The sequence below is a fragment of the Scomber japonicus genome, chromosome 9 (genome assembly GCF_027409825.1).
Source record: "Scomber japonicus isolate fScoJap1 chromosome 9, fScoJap1.pri, whole genome shotgun sequence".
NCBI lineage: Eukaryota > Metazoa > Chordata > Actinopteri > Scombriformes > Scombridae > Scomber > Scomber japonicus.
The window spans coordinates 14,635,474-14,648,091 of NC_070586.1; the positions used below are offsets into that span (position 1 = coordinate 14,635,474).

Sequence of the window (12,618 nt, forward strand, 5' to 3'; positions counted from 1 at the left end):
CTAACCAATTGTTAATGTTAACAAACCTGCTAGGAAAACAAAACATTTGAATAAGACAACTTTGCGGTTACTCAAAATCACATTTGTCACCATTGTTATATATAACAGTGGATATAGGAAGGTGTGGCTTTGTTTTGCATTGGAGCCGGTTTGAAGCCCAGAGTTGGGTCAAAATTTCGAAAGCGACGAAGTCAGTGTCTCCACCCATGAGGATAAAATCAAAATCCTGTGTAAATGAGTCATTCCTTTCAGCATTTTCTCAGAAATGAATCAGAAATGCCTCCTCAATAGTGACACCAAGATTATAAAGATGAATGTAGTGAGGTGTGAAATTAGTTTGTACTGGAGCCAGTTTGTAGCACAGAGTTGTTGCTTATGGTTGGCACCATCTTTTTAAGAAGTTATTAATATTACCTGTTTCACATCACATCACTTTTGAACGTCTGTTTTTGAAAGGCACTTTATAAAGTAAGTGTGCTTACTTACTTACATACTTACAAACCTCTTCATTGGCTTCATCCTCAAGTAGTTGCCACTTGGTTTACACACCTACTGTATAGCCCCTAGCCCCCATGTCAAGCTAGCATGCATTGAACCAGTTTGTCCACTGTATACACGTAGCAAACTGATATCAACCCTCGATAAAACTGTAAGGCTACAACAAGCCAATCCCTCCATCTAATTTACATATTTTCAAATTGTAATTCCTGTAATACTACCTGTTTCTGAAAAATACTCTAACAAACTAATAATGAAACTATGTAATATCTAGTGACACCAAAATTCCTTATTTTATGTAGAAAAGTCACTTTGTTTTGACTCTTCTTACTAACTAGACAAGGGAAGCTCATTTAGAAAAAGAGCCATTTGCTATGAGTTGTTCATCCATGAGCTTATAATAGATATATGGATACATAGTGGTGAAAGAAATGTTTCATCTTACAACATCATGTCTCGATGCACGATCAAAACATTCTCATTACTCTCTGAGCATGTTGTCTATAAACATTTGGAAGACACGTGGAATACTTTTAGATATTTAAAGTGTATGAGGAGGCACATCGTCAGGTGTGACGTAGCTAGAGCTGCACAATGATACCTTGTGTTTATTTTCTCTGGATAAGATTCCAAGGCTGAGAGAAACTTCTAGAGCATGAGTCACCATGAGCCGGATTAAATAGTTACCTATGTTTTAAGATTTTGTAATGTTCTTATGTGGGATTGGGTCAAGTGTTAATCTCTCTCTGCAAGATAAAATCCAGCATTTTTCTCTAATAACGTGTTGTGCAAAACAGAGAGGTGTTGTGACCATGAACTCCACACCCACTTACACACCTGTTGCTTCCCACATCAAGCCACTCCTGTCTCTCATCAACCTCACCTGCTGATGAACCTTGACCAAGACTGTTTATTGTGCTAGCATGGTGTTCTTGGGCTTGTTTTGTTCTATTTGCCTGTTTGTTCATGATGTCTGTCTGTCTTTTGGAGGGATTTGGCACTGTTTGCCCACCCTCCTTTTGGACTTTTGGCATCACTGACTGACTAAATGTTACTTATCTATTTTCTGGAAAAAAGTGTGAACCTTTTTAACCTCATCTCCTCTCCCTTTGAGTCCACATGAAGTTGATGAGAAACATCATAGAATAAATGCCTGTTTGTTTATGTTGAAACTATCTTTTGCTGACAATTATTTTTTTGTTTTCTGTATTATTGGCCCGACCATTTGAGAAAAGATAAGTCTCTGTCTCAAAAATCAGCATCCAGCTTGAGTCCAACTGCAAAGCACCAATCAGCATTAGGAATGTACATGGGAGGACCGATCAGGTTCCTGCCGCTTCACCATGTGATGTCATTGCTCTGTGGCTGTGGTTAATCGAGCTCAAAAGATCATGAAATGTTGCTCAATCTTCAATTTTGAAACTTCAAAATTGATTATTTTATGGAAATCATTATGAAAGACACTGTTAGACGTGCCAACTCAGATAAAAGACTTTTATCTTGTTTGAACATTTTCATGACTTGATGCTTTCTGGCTTTGTGCCTGTTTAATGATATAACTTGTGTCCTGCAGCAGACACAGTGATGATATTTAGAGCTCAGACACCAACAGTGACATGGATTTGTCCAGACAAAAAAGAAGTAAATTTGGGAGATGAGAAAAACAAGAATCATTATTTAATGTTCTTTCGAATTGTTTTGAAATTTGTTGTCGGTAAAACCATTATTTTCAGTTGAAATCTGCAAATGAAAACCAAATGTAGTCTAAATTGAAAACATGCAGCTAGATTGCTGTCTGTGCCCAAATATTGTGAATCATAAGTCCTTTCAGTGGTTCTTAGTTCAATATTGTGTATTAAAACAAAATAAGCTCATGTGTCTACTTCTTTCAACAAAAATCACTTTCTGTGTCTCAGCAGACATAAATTTATAATCCTGAGTTCTGATCAGAATATTCAATCTGTAATCCACAAGATCTAGAAACCACCTTTAAAATTGATGAGTGAAAGGATTTTGATATGATATATTTGGAGTATATCAATATATATGTGTAGTATATCCAGAGTGTTTTGACCAATGAAAAAGGATTTTACTGTATATCAGTTTTACTAACTAGGATGTCAAAACTTCTATGTCTGAACTAATTCCAGGCTCACAATTTTGATGTAATGTGATGCAGTTTTTTAAAAAAAAAAGGCTTAGTTATGAGTTACAATAAACCTTATATAGTAGGTACTGATTAGCATTTGTTAAATTTGCTTTACTTCAAATGTTTTCTATTGTAATTCTTATTCATGATGTAGGCTGTGAGATACAATGAAATCCTCACATTGTGTTTGAAAAGCCTTTAATATAAAGTCAGCAGAAAGCAGGTTCAAATGTTAACCCAGGTCTGTTAGGTTATTGATACAAAATATGAAAGACATAATTGCAATTGTAAGGACTTGGCCTAATTTAATGCCATTTACATGTCATTTGGATGCAGGTATTGTCATCACTTTACTTGTATGAGTAGATCACATAAAGCAAATCCTGATTGATTTAGTCTTTTATTGGGAGATCAATAGTATATGGTTGACTCATCAGTGTAAAGCACTTGTTAATTGTACATTGGGAGAAAGTGTGCCTCTTCTCTCTCTGCTCTGAGGAAAATTCATGTACCTAAATGTCAGCATGCCTGAGGCAGAGCTCAACCTCTGAAGTGCCAGCACTGTCTCTCATTGTTAGCCTTTACAGTGCGCGCTCCATGACAATGTGGATCAAAGAGTACTGTGCTAAGGTCATTAACTCGCTCTCCCTTGTTCTCTTCACTGAGGCTTTTGTTCCCATGGGGTTCTGTAAGGAATCTAGTTACTGGACAAATGAAGAGCCGTGTCCAGTTTTGCAGTGTTCTGTGTGAGGCAGTGTGAAGGCCAAGCCAGAATAGTTTGGTGAAACTTAGACCGGTATTTATGCTGGAATTATACACTGACATTTTTGTGTAAAGAAAATCTATAAAATACATTAGCTTACCTCAATTTGAATGTTTATATGTGCCAGCTCCACAGGATTTGATACCGGTACTGACTGTGGAAAGAATGTCTTAAATCTTAGCTGTGAATGCTGCACGCACAGAACTGAAAAGCAAACAAAAGGAGCTGAATTAAAACATACCGAGCTCAGACTATCCCATTATTGTTGTTACAGCAGGTGTGTGTGTGTGTGTGTGTGTGTGTGTGTGTGTGTGTGTGTGTGTGTGTGTGTGTGTGTGTGTGTGTGTGTGTGTGTGTGTGTGTGTGTGTGTGTGTGCCTGTGAGTGTGATTCATTCTTTAAACAACAAAAAAATGAACTAAATGGTATCAAGAACACACATATCAGTTATTGGTGTTTGTTGGACTCCCACATGTGAAGTGCGTCAGTGCATCATTGTAAACCAGCTGTTGTGTTCAAGGACGTAAGAGACTGAAGCCAGGTTCAACCTGTACTAAGAGAGGTGATGTACTTGCTGTACAGGTCACTAAACTTTAATGGGTTACACAAAAACAGACAAACAGAAACATAACCTCAAATTTCAGTCTCCAGTTTAGAGAATCACAATTAGAAAACTCCCACAGACACAGGAGGAAAATATAAACTCCCCAAAGAAAAGCCTCACCGGTTCTCCTTGTGATGAGGATGACTGGATTAACCTGCTATGGAAGCCTGGGGCAGATGTAAACTACTGGGCCCCTAAGCCTTTGTTCTCCCAGCTTTCTGCAATCTCTACAATTTCTGTATACTTCTGGTCTCTGATTTGCAGGTATGGCAATTTGATTAAACATATTCTTAACTACAAGATCATAAAATGCAAAATCCACTAAGAAAGTCAAGAACTTTATTGTCATTGTCAACAAAATTAACCTCAAATGGTGCATTTCTATTTAAGACTTTACAAGAATAAATAAGACAGAAATATATAAAATATCAGTGATAAAGAGAGAGCACATCTTGATATGTTGACATTGATATGTCAGTTGATTATGCACATTAGTGCTGCATGAAACTAATTTTCAGTTGAATAAGCACAAGACAGTTTATACACAGTGAGCTTGTGGATGTTTTTGGGGCCTGCAGTTGCTCACTTTACCTGTTTGGTAACAACCTTGGCTGTAGTGCCTCTAAGCATTAGGCCCTTTTTGGTGCGCTTGATACGTTTTACCAAACACAAAGAGCATGATGACACTCTTAAGAAAAATAAACTGCAGCTTCAATAAAGTTTGATATCAGGAAATGTGAGAATTATGTCTTGGTCTCAGTGTCAGAAAATGTGCAGATGAATGGCATCTTTAGAGGTCCTTTGTTTGCATAAATATTCAATGATCTCATAGAAAGAAACTCCTTGATAGAAGAAACAGAAACACAAGCTTCTCCGTGTACAGAGTAAGGGGCACAGACGTGGTCTTGGACACCTAATACACAGCTGAACTGTCACCATGTCAGTCTATTTATATGCTGTTACATATAAACACTAGGTCCAGCTTTTGATTTAAAGCAGTTCTTGTCAACGAAGGGTGTGAGAATTCACAGCGACTAAAGTAAAAGAAGACGAGACAGGTCGAAGGTAAGTGGAACATCACATTAAATATTGATGGACGGCAGTGTTGTGTTTTTCTCCTTTTTAAAGGCTCAGCCGATGGTTTTCATATCAGGATGTCATTCTTAGTCATTATTTACACGTAGAAACAGAATATTTGACATATACATTCTTCCCCTCTGAGAAGAGATGTTTTCATCACGTAGCATTGCTCCCAGCTTCCAGGTGGCTGTTAGATAACATGTCCCTGCATGCATGTATGTGTTTTTTTTTACTCCGCTCTGCAAGGCGATAAGTCATGTCAGGTTCTGAATATTCCAAAGTTGTTTGGGGGCTGCAGATTGGAGGGAAGCTCTTACCTTCTGTTGACTCAGTCAGTGTTGGAAAGAGACATGACGCACTGAAACTTGACTCCTTGCTCTTAGCTTGGAGAGCCTGGACTATATAAAGACGAAACTGTTTCTGTAAGGTACATTTGAACCCTCTTAACCTCTGAACTAACGCGCACACACACACACACACACACACACACACCACTACACACGTGCACACCAACTTATCATTTATTTGCTTAGTCAGTTCCCCTATCAACTGACTTATCTGTCCAAACCTCGCCACTCTTTTTTCTAAAGAATGCACTCTTGAGCATCCTCATCGGCCTGTTAGCATTCATCCGGTGCATCTGACAAGAATGGCCACTCTGTTTCTCTCCAATCAATCAGAGGGCCCCCTGAAAAACCGCATCGCCCTCTGAACGCCAGCACCTCTGTCTTCACTGCTCTTCTGGCGTCTGCAGGACTACGGGTGTGATTCCGGGCACTGGGATACCTAGAAACTGGCCCTTGTGGTCAGTGCCAGTTTCCATGGTTCCCCCCTGTCAAAGGGACGTTCTTTCTGGGCCTGGTGTGTTTGTAAAGTCCCCGTGAAAAGATGGCTCTGTGTCCTGAGGTCCCGAATCCACCAGCAGCAGAATTCCTCTGTGACTCCGGCCGAGTTGGGGTTGTGCAGCACAGCGGATGGAAGGGAAAGTGGGGGGAGAAAAACAGGAGCAGCATGTTTGGGTCCTGGCTCAGTGCCACGCATCAGTTAGGCACTCCAGGGACTGGGTCACAGTAGGGGTTCACAGGAGGGAAGTAAACAGGCCACTGTATACACATTTACACCAGCAAACACACAGTTCAACAGTGAAGACATCTGTGCATGTTGTGGGTCCTGCCATTCAGAGTTTCCATTTCTATTCTGTAAAGGATTAAGCACCAATTTTCACCTTGAGGTAATTTTATGATGTACTTCCAAAAATCTTTCATTATGATGATTCATTCACATTTTAGGACTCAATTATTCTACAGTATAGTTTACATACTTAGATATTTTCACAATGTAGTTTATTAATGACTCATCTTTTAGCTATTGGCACACCCTGCATTTTCTTGCTTGGTCACATGTGAGTGATTGTATACACACACAGTAGGAAGTTTCTGTTTGATGTGAAACACCCACACTGTGACCGACTGTAAGGAGAGGGCAATAAGGGGTTTTGAAATATGAATATATTGCTCAGGAAACTATGCAAGCTGTTTTCTCTCTGACGTTTTTCTTAGGAATCAGGACCAGAAATTGTACATCAGACATCCCTTCTACTTGTCTCAAGTTTTGAACAGCAGCTGACTTGACCTCCTAGTGTTACAAAAGCACAATTGTCCCAGGCTGGTATGTGCAATAGAGTCTGATTTCAAAATGACAACCAGCCCTTCCAGTTATAGTGAGCTGCTCACACCTTGCAGTTCTAAGCTCCACAATTAATCTCTTCATTCTCTTGAGATTTATCTATTTCTTTTCAAGTGTCAAGTAAAAATTATTAAGTGAATGTGCAGTTAAAGCATATGTACCAACAGACTAAACAATACTTTGCTGTAGAAGCACTCTGAATCACCTGGCCATTGTGATCCTGGGAGAATATTTAGAGGTGAGATTGTAAGTATTTGTTAGCCATTTAAACTGGAATAGTAATGCAAGGATTAGTATCAGTTAGTTTGTCGAGGAAAAAATGAATCCACACGTATTTTGATAACCAATGTATCGCTTTCATAAAGCTGCACTTTTGGAAACTGTGGTCAACACACACCGTTTTCTGACATTTTGTAAACCAAACAACTAATCAATTAATCAAGTAAATAATGAGCAAATGAAGTGAGAATGAAAATAATAGTTACTTGCAGTGACTTGTTACTTGTTACTTAGGCCAAAAAGGGTATATAACCAAACCACTAATATTTATATCCTGTTGTATCTCAGAACACTGAACACTGATGGTCATGACAGTGAGTTTTCTGAATAATCTGAATAGCATCACTGAAGCTTCTACAGATTTGACATCTTGCTCCAGGACACGTAAGGAGGACAGTTGTTGGCTGTCACGGTGTCCTGAGGCTGCTGGGTTATCCTGTTGATGGACATGACGTGTGACTGTGCTTCCCTGCAGCATCCCAGGAGTCACTCCAGCTCTGATTTGATCTGAAAAGCTGAGCAAAAAAACATGACGGATGTGACATTCTGTCACTGATTTTCAGCATTTTTACGCTCTCCTTTTTCCTGGGCCTGCAGGGAGTTGCTGACAGTCATTTCACAATCTACCTATTCTTTTTGAAATATTCTTAAAATAAAATGATGTTAACACTCTTAATGTTTTTTCCACCATCACATCTTCCAAGGGCTCCTCTGTGCCTACACAGAAAATAGGCTTGTGTACGTCAATTGTTATTATCTTAATACCACTATGCATACAATAACTCCCTTAAGGATAATATCAATCTTAAACAGGCAGGGGAAAATGCTGTGAATTTTCACCACAGCGATCAAAACGGGCTGACTCCGCTCATACTGTCAGCTGAATGCCTGACTTTGCACTCACTGAATGGCTCCATTTCCACTGTGGCTTCTGAAAAAGCACCTGGGACTCCCCACATCGTGGCAGATGGCGGCAACAACCACACACCCACTCAGGGTTGGAGGCTTCGCTCTTTGGGTCCAAACATAACAATAACCCTCGGATTGGTCAGCGCTCCTGTGCCGCTCTGCTTTCAATGAATTTGCAATGTTGAATCCAAGGTTTTCCATGGTCCAAGCCAATAAAACCTCTGTCCAGAACAAGAAAATTATTTGTCAGTGCAACATGGCCATTGATTTAAATTGGATATCTTGTGGGGCCACCAGGGGCCTGTTTCAGGAAGCAGGTTTAGCTAACTCTGAGTTAAAACCTTAACTCTAGGTTGACCAACTCTGAGCTGTCAAACTCAGAGTTTTGGGTTTCAGAACAGCTGATAACAGTTAGTTCAATCAACTCTGAGTCAAAGTAACTCTTGAGTGAAGCTTGTGCATGAGATACTAAGCCCTCATCAATGGAGCACAGATAACATGATTCACCATGACAACAGGAGAAACGAAGCGCTCAGTCCTCCTACTTATCCCCAGTGGAGTTAGAAATAATAATTAATTATTAATTAATATATTAATACTCGGCTACAAATACCCTTCAAATATTGCATTTCTGACAGCCCAACGGAGGCTTGCCCTGGAAACATGCTCAGTGTCACAGATGTTACATATAAAACTGCCATTGGCAAAGAAAAAACCAAAGTGCAACACAAAGAACTTGTTCTGAACTGAGAGCATGTCCACAATGTGTCGTACAAATGATACGAGGGCTGAGAATATTGTTCTGATAAATGTTCGATTGTACAGAAAAACGGAAACACTCAAACAGAACATCATCAGAGAATGATAAGACATCCCAGCGGGGTCTGATCACCGTCTGATGGAGACTTCTGCTCCGTATTTGTGCTTCAATATTAACTGACTCTTTAAGAAAAGGACACACTATGTGTGACAGCTCCTTCAGTCTGCAGGCTTCAACTAAAAAGGAAGAGAAACTCAGGGTTAGTTGAAGAAAACCTGCCAGCCAGCAGGTTAGGTTCACGGAGTATGTTGCCAGGGTAACTGACTCAGAGTTAAGCTGAACTGGCTTTGTGGAACCGAAAAACCAGAGTTTCCTTGAACTCTGAGTCAACTTACTCAGAGTTTTCACTAAACCTGCTTTCTGAAACAGGTCCCTGTACTAAACAGTATCTGTATTATAGTATACATATGTTTGCATATTCAATAGACTTGAAACTTGGTTGTTAGGTGCAAACTAGTGTGAACATCAAAGTAAAGTGAATAAATAAAATCAATTTACTATTTATCTTCTGTTCAGTCTCTTTTTAATAAGATTGGTACCATTGAGTTGAGTTATTGCAAGCAAGACAGAGTTCTTCTTCCCTCTGCTGGACACCTGCTGGTTGTACTACCTCCTTTAATGGCACGTTATTCCTGAGCAGTGGCAGTTAAGTGGCACTGGGAAGGTTATTCTCTTACTGATCGTGACTACCTCTCTTTAATTGCAATCAATAGTTGTAATTTTAAGGAACCAGTGGACAATTACTCTTTTGTTTTAAGACAGACAAAAACAACAAAACACATACAAAGTAAGAAATCACAACTCAAACATAAAAGTCACATATTAATTTCCAAGAAATGGAAATTACATTCCTCTACATCCTCATTGTCATATACAAAATAATAACATTATGTGGAATATATTGACAAATGCTATAACAAAAACACTTCTTACCCATTTCCCAACGCTTAAGATAATTTGTAGTATCATTCATTATTGTTAATAATCTATCCGTTTAGCTTTAGAAATAAATGTTTTTCCTAACAAAATAATAAAAGTAATAATATGCCAGTTTGTTTTTTTAATGTTTACCCATTACAACTAAAAAAAGGCTTGCTTGGAAGTTCAGGTTGATTTTTGAATCTCTCTCCAAAAGGCAAGAAACAACATGACAGTACCAGAACACATGATCTGTTGATTCAGAATCCACAAAACAAAAACTGTATTCATCCATCTCTGTAATGCCTAAATTGGTAGCATTTTCCCTCAGTCATCAGTTGCTTGTCACTCTCTACAGTCATCATTAAAATGAACAGAAACATGTTTGAGTAATATTTTTATCCCATGGCTTCTGAATAAGATTATTAATCTAAAAGTAATCTCCATTTTCCAAAGTACATATAATTTGATCTCTTTGATATATTACGTACCTTTTCCTTTTGACTGTGGACACACTGTGTATATGACTGAATCATGCCCAGCTGCATGACTTGGTCATATAAGTAGTGGTAGTTCATAGTCACGTAAGTAGTAGTGGTAAGTAGTGGTGGTCATAGTTGTACGTAAGTAGTGGTAGTTATAGTCACATGGTAGTCATACACTACCATGGTAAGTATGACCCAGTAATGAATCATAGTTGTGTCAAACAAACATTAAACAAGTTTGTGTTATGTTTTTGTATTATCTGAATTAATTAATTAATTAACATTAACAAATTAACTGAAACAATCAACTGATGTTAATGATTAAACTAAAAAAAAGCTGTAGATTTTGGGAAATTGGGCCTAGTGAAATGAGAGAACATAATTTCTACAGCAATGTTAATCACACATAACTGTATATTGCATTGGACCCAAGTGATGAATAAACCATTTAAAGCCATTGAATAACTGGCTGCAGTAACAAAGGTGGATGCAGATCAACTTTCTTAAATTTAATGGTGACAAAACTGAATTATTAATTGATTCACACAGTTTGGTTCCACAGGTAAAAGCAGAGGTCACAAACTTTGTTATTATTCTGGACTCAGACTAAAATCTTTAATCTCACATAAAGGCAGTGACCAAAGCAGCTTTCTTTTTATTTAAGAAATATTGCAAAGTACGGCCATTCCTATCCTGACAAGATACCGAAAACTTTATTTCAAGTAGATTAGAATCAGTAACTTCTTTTAAATAGCTTCTTAAAACTTATTTCTACTGAATTGCTTTTATGTGATGTCGTCTGTTTATTGTATTTTTAATTAATTTAATTTCATCATTTTTTTAAATCAATCCCTTATTGTGTTGTATTAATGTATTGTCTTCTACTGTTGTCTTTTTAATGTCCATCTTTCTGTGTTGTGTGTCTTTGCTTTGTGTTGTACTGCCTTTGATCTGTCTGCCAAGGCGCTCTGTAAACTAAAGGTGCTATAAAAATAAAGTTATTATTATTATGCTGTTTTAATATGTCATACCATGAGAAGCACATTATTAACACTAATAATTACTGCATTCCACTTACATTAGCCAGTTTGGTACTGTGCACCCTGATTGAATAAAATGGTTTAATGGAGCAATCATTAATGTTAATAGTTACATTGGTATGTTTCCTCATATGAAAAGTCATAATGATTGCCAAGAAAAATGGCTGGTTTGTTATTATACAGAATGATTTACAGGCAAAAGAAGGATACAAAAATTTCTGAAATGCAACAGCTGCACCCTCTGCATACTATTGGTACTTGTATCCTTAGTTTTGAGGTTGTAACTGTGGATGGACAGATATTATTGTGACTGTGAAATCATTTTTATATAAGGTCAGATACTCCCCTTCTTGCAGCTTTTGGGGTTTATTGTATGTCAAATTCCTGGACATCATTGTCAGATACAACTAATTTAATTTCTTTGAAACTGAATGTTGTCTAATTGTAGTTTCACAAATGTTATGCAATGCCACCCTGTATTGAACACATGAATGCTTCTGTCATTAAAGTATATAATTGAAGACGTTTAAAAGATGACGTCATCTTTTTATGTAGTTGTAAGCAGATAGGCTATGTTTATTAATGTATTTCTTGGAGTGGAAGTGGAAGCTGGCATATAAACAGCTAATGAATGACAATATAGTGAAACACAGTTGTAATCATATGAAATATATCTTCAAATCTTTTCAAAATATCATATCTGCTTATATAGGCTAACTAAATTACAGTGGTAACAAATGCATAGACATATTTTATTGTCATTTTTTTGTGGTTATACAACTAGTAGTGAGTTCTTCCCTCTTATATATGTATTTAATTTAAAGAACAAATCATATTTTAAAGTTTAAAGTGACTCTTATGATTTCCAACCACTTATCTAGAAACTGTATTTTAATACGCTTTTATCAAGAGATATGGACCATTAAATTCAATAAAATATTTGTGCTAATGAGAATTATTATAAATCGTACTATAAATCAGCACTAATAAACATATAAGAGTACAGCTGACAATCATTTTTACATATACACGTCAAGTCCATAGGTTAAGTCGCATGATAACAGCCTGAATTCCTGCTGCTTGCATGCATAGGGATCATGCTTTACCGTGTACTTCCGGAGTATCACTGGAACAAAGATGTTTTATGACAAGATAATTATCCCACATCTTTAATGCACACGGACACCTCTGCCTACAATTAATAGAGAAAGAAACGTTTTGTTAAAGTTGTTTTAGATATAATATAAGTTATTAGACTACTGACTAGATTAGCTGTTACTTACGACTAGATTGTTTTTGAATGAACGCCGAATAGTTTTCTGAACCAAAGCGGAAGTTCGAGACGGTACTACTCTTGCTCACCGGTCGACAGGCCGACAAACCGACAG

At 37.6% G+C, this 12,618-nt stretch overlaps 1 long non-coding RNA gene across 2 annotated transcripts; it reads left to right on the forward strand.

The window, feature by feature from the left end:
* Nucleotides 1-3,888: 3,888 nt before the first annotated feature.
* LOC128364177 (uncharacterized) lies at nucleotides 3,889-8,509 on the forward strand. Of its 2 annotated transcripts, none has more exons than XR_008321760.1 (3): nucleotides 3,889-4,277; nucleotides 5,010-6,761; nucleotides 7,347-8,509. It is a non-coding gene; the product is annotated as an uncharacterized LOC128364177 (long non-coding RNA). The 2 variants fall into 2 exon arrangements; XR_008321761.1 differs by lacking the exon at nucleotides 3,889-4,277 and having other exon boundaries at nucleotides 4,899-6,324; nucleotides 6,653-6,761.
* Nucleotides 8,510-12,618: the final 4,109 nt, after the last annotated feature.